A 4,978-nucleotide genomic window follows, 5' to 3' on the forward strand; every position below is an offset into this window, starting at 1 on the left:
GAGTTTCTGCTCCCAGGTGCAGTCCTACCCTTGACCTTGTTTGGTTGTTTGCTTAGGGCTCAGAATATACACCTAATAAAGATCTAGATTTAGGCAACAGGGTAGGAAACAAATGACTATTGTTTTGGTCTTTAGCAAGATCCTATGGGAGAGACAAGCCCAAGCTGGACCTTCTGATTGTTCATGCCAGACTTCATTTCAAGTCAGTCAGCCCAATCATTGCTGAATAGGAATAATGTATACATTCTAAGAGTAGATGCATGGGTGCAGAAAGCTTAGAGATCAGCGTATTATTTAAAAAGAGAGAAATGAACAAGATTAAGTCCCTTCAATCCCATTCAGACAGCTCCACTCTCATACCTTCTTGCCTATATGAGTGATAGCTCCCTAAATAAAGAATAGGCAATTGGAATGCCTCCTAAGAGCATTCTCCTGAGCTTGTAAGCCAGCCCTCTCTGCCCAGCCCAGTTTCTCACCCAAGTCTTGAGATTCGAGCTTCAATAATTACTAGGGAGAACAAGAGAGAAGCAGTATTCGGGCAAGACCCTGAGAAAATGAAATAGCAGTTATGAAACCCTTACGAAAGAAAACAAAGTTATGAACATGTGATTAGGGGGTTAGGAGAGTTCTTTTGCTAGAAACGCTCCAAGCCTAGAGACATGCAATTATTGAATCTAGTTTCAAACTATTCTCTCACACCTACTGATACCTAAATTACTCACACCTCATGGCCTCTGGTAACTATAAAAGTTTTCATCAAAGAAGCTGTTTCACTGATTTCCTCGAGGGAAGCTTTGAAGCACAGTGAATCAATCGTGTCTAAGGGATGTGAATCAGGGGCTGCCGGAGTGACCAGCCAAGAACTCATCTTCCTACTCTGCAAGTTAATAAACAGTGCCCTTGGTGTTTTCTGATCTAATATTTGCCTTAGTATCTATCTCTAGCAGAAGCCAACTATCAAGCCAAATATCATCCATATTAACAGGAGCAGAAGCTTCATCATCAGCAGCAGCATTACTCCAAGCCCACATTACACAGTTTCACTTTACCTTGATTGAGCTGAACCCACTATTAGTGGCTCAGCATGTCCAACTCTGTGCGACCCCACCAGGCTCCTCTGTCCATGGAATTCTCTAGGCAAGAATACTGGAGTGGGGTGCCATGCCCTCCTCCAGGGGATCTTCCCACCCCAGGTATTGAATCCAGGTCTCCTGCATTGCACGTGGACTCTTTACCATCTGAGCCACCAGGGAAGCCCCAAAGAGCCTGTTGCCTCCCCACCAGGGAACTTCAGTCTCCCAAGTGACAGGCAGGGATACTCACCACGATAGAAACAAGGACAGCAAGTCTCATCTGAATCTCATCTCTCATCATTCATAATGACCTCACATTGTCATCTTTTTGTCATCTATTTGTCTTTGTCATGTCCTTGTCATCACTTATCTCTCAGCTTTTAAATAGCATTTTGTATTATTACTTGTGCTTTTCCATCTCTTTGACTCTTGGAGACCCAGTGTTATACTGGTATCACCTGTGTCTAGCAATTCCTGGCATTAACTGATACTCCAGAAATTCTTATGAACTAATTATGAGCTGATCTTTCTCTTAGTTCATTCACTTTTTTAATACTCACTTCATTGCCTTTTCATCTATTGCTTCTCTGCAAACTGCTTCTTCCCAATAGAGCTTCCTTGTTGTAGACACACTCCTGAATCATTCTGTCATATTCCTTGCTGTCCTTCACTTTCACATATTTGCCAACCATTCACCTCTCTGGTTTCCCCATGTTGATGTGTCATTCAGTTCAGTTCAGTCGCTCAGTCGTGTCCAACTCTTTGCGACTCCATGAATCGCAGCACGCCAGGCCTCCCTGTCCATCACCAACTCCTGGAGTTCACTCAGACTGACGTCGATCGAGTCAGTGATGCCATCCAGCCATCTCATCCTCTATCGACCCCTTCTCCTCCTGCCCCCAATCCCTCCCAGCGTCGAAGTCTTTTCCAATGAGTCAACTCTTCGCATGAGGTGGTCAAAGTACTGGAGTTTCAGCTTTAGCATCATTCCTTCCAAAGAAATCCTAGGGCTGATCTCCTTTAGGATGGACTGGTTGGATCTCCTTGCAGTCCAAGGGACTCTCAAGAGTCTTCTCCAACACCACAGTTCAAAAGCATCAATTCTTCGGTGCTCAACCTTCTTTACAGTCCAACTCTCGCATCCATACATGACCACTGGAAAAACCTTAGCCTTGACTAGACGGACCTTAGTCAGCAAAGTAATGTCTCTGCTTTTCAATATGCTGTCTAAGTTGGTCATAACTCTGCTTCAAAGGAGTAAGCATCTTTTAATTTCATGGCTACAGTCACCATTGGCAGCGATTTTGAAGCCCCCCAAAAATAAAGTCTGCCACTGTTTCCACTGTTTCCCCATCTGTTTCCCATGAAGTGATGGGACCAGATGCCTGATCTTCGTTTTCTGAATGTTGAGCTATAAGCCACCTTTTTCACTCTCCACTTTCACTTTCATCAAGAGGCTTTTAGCTCCTCTTCACTTTCTGTCATAAGGGTGGTGTCATCTGCATATCTGAGGTTATTGATATTTCTTCTGGCAATCTTGATTGCAGCTTGTGCTTCTTTCAGCCCAGCATGTCTCATGATGTACTCGACATAGAAGTTGAATAAACAGGGTGACAATACACAGCCTTGACGTACTCCTTTTCCTATTTGGAACCAGTCTGTTGTTCCATGTCCAGTTCTAACTGTTGCTTCCTGACCTGCATATAGGTTTCTCAAGAGGCAGGTCAGGTGGTCTGATATTCCCATCTCTTTCAGAATTTTCCACAGTTTATTGTGATCCACACAGGCGAAGGCTTTGGCATAGTCAATAAAGCAAAAATAGATATTTTTCCTGAACGCTCTTGCTTTTTCCATGATCCATCGGATGTTGGCGATTTGATCTCAGGTTCTTCTGCCTTTTCTAAAACCAGCTTGAACATCAGGGAGTTAACGGTTCACGTATTGCTGAAGCCTGGCTTGGAGAATTTTGAGCATTACTTTACTAGCGTGTGAGATGAGTGCAATTGTGCGGTAGTTTGAGCATTCTTTGCCATTTCCTTTCTTTGGAATTGGAATGAAAACTGACCTTTTCCAGTCCTGTGGCCACTGCTGAGTTTTCCAAATTTGCTGGCGTATTGAGTGCAGCACTTTCATAGCATCATCTTTCAGGATTTGAAATAGTTCTACTGGAATGCCATCACCATGTTTGTTCGTAGTGATGCTTTCTAAGGCCCACTTGACTTCATATTCCAGGATGTCTGGCTCTAGGTGAGTGATCACACCATCGTGATTATCCAGGTCATGAAGATCATTTTTGTACAGTTCTTCTGTGTATTCTTGCCACCTCTTCTTAATATCCGCTGCTTCTGTTAGGTCCATACAATTTCTGTCCTTTATTGAGCCCATCTTTGCATGAAATGTTCCCTTGTTCTCTCTAATTTTCTTGAAGAGATCTCTAGTCTTTCCCATTCTGTTCTTTTTCTCTATTTCTTTGCACTGATCGCTGAAGAAGGCTTTCTTATCTCTTCTTGTTATTCTTTGGAACTCTGCATTCAGATGCTTATATCTTTCTTTTTCTCCTTTGCTTTTTGCTTCTCTTCTTGTCACAGCTATTTGTAAGCCCTCCCAGACAGCCATTTTGCTTTTTTTGCATTTCTTTTCCATGGGGGTGGTCTTGATCCCTGTCCCCTGTACAATGTCACAAACCTCATTCCATAGTTCATCAGGCACTCTATCTATCAGATCTAGGCCCTTAAATCTATTTCTCACTTCCACTGTATAATCATAAGGGATTTGATTTAGGTTATACCTGAATGGTCTAGTGGTTTTCCCTACTTTCTTCAATTTCAGTCTGAATTTGGCAATAAGGAGTTCATGATCTGAGCCACAGTCAGCTCCTGGTCTTGTTTTTGCTGACTGTATAGAGCTTCTCCATCTTTGGCTGTAAAGAATATAATCAATCTGATTTCGGTGTTGACCATCTGGTGATGTCCATGTGTAGAGTCTTCTCTTATGTTGTTGGAAGAGGGTGTTTTCTATGATCAGTGCATTTTCTTGGCAAAACTCTATTAGTCTTTGCCCTGCTTCATTCCACATTTGAAGGCCAAATGTGCCTGTTGCTCCAGGTGTTTCTTGACTTCCTACTTTTGCATTCCAGTCCCCTATAATGAAAAGGACATCTTTTGGGGGTGTTAATTCTAAAAGGTCTTGTAGGTCTTCATAGAACTATTCAACTTCAGCTTCTTCAGCGTTACTGGTTGGGGCATAGACTTGGATTACTGTGATATTGAATGGTTTGCTTTGGAGACGAACAGAGATCATTCTGTCATTTTTGAGATTGCATCCAAGTACTGCATTTCAGACTCTTTTGTTGACCATGATGGCTACTCCATTTCTTCTGAGGGATTCCTGCTCGCAGTAGTAGATATAATGGTCATCTGAGTTAAATTCACCCATTCCAGTCCATTTTAGTTCACTGATTCCTAGAATGTTGACCTTCACTCTTATCATCTTCTGTTTGACCACTTCCAATTTGCCTTGATTCATGGACCTGACATTCCAGGTTCCTATGCAATATTGCTCTTTACAGCATCGGACCTTGCTTCTATCACCAGTCACATCCACAGCTGGGTATTGTTTTTGCTTTGGCTCCATCCCTTCATTCTTTCTGAAGTTATTTCTCCACTGATCTCCAGTAGCATATTGGGCACCTACTGACCTGGAGAGTTCCTCTTTCAGTATCCTATCATTTTGTCTTTTCATACTGTTCATGGGGTTCTCAAGGCAAGAATACTGAAGTGGTTTGCCAGTCCCTTCTCCAGTGGACCACATTTTGTTAGACCTCTCCACCATGACCCACCCGTCTTGGGTTGCCCTGTGGGCATGGCTTAGTTTCATTGAGTTAGACAAGGCTGTGGTCCTAGTAT

This window comes from Ovis aries, chromosome 6, assembly GCF_016772045.2.
Source record: "Ovis aries strain OAR_USU_Benz2616 breed Rambouillet chromosome 6, ARS-UI_Ramb_v3.0, whole genome shotgun sequence".
Classification (NCBI taxonomy): Eukaryota; Metazoa; Chordata; class Mammalia; order Artiodactyla; family Bovidae; genus Ovis; species Ovis aries.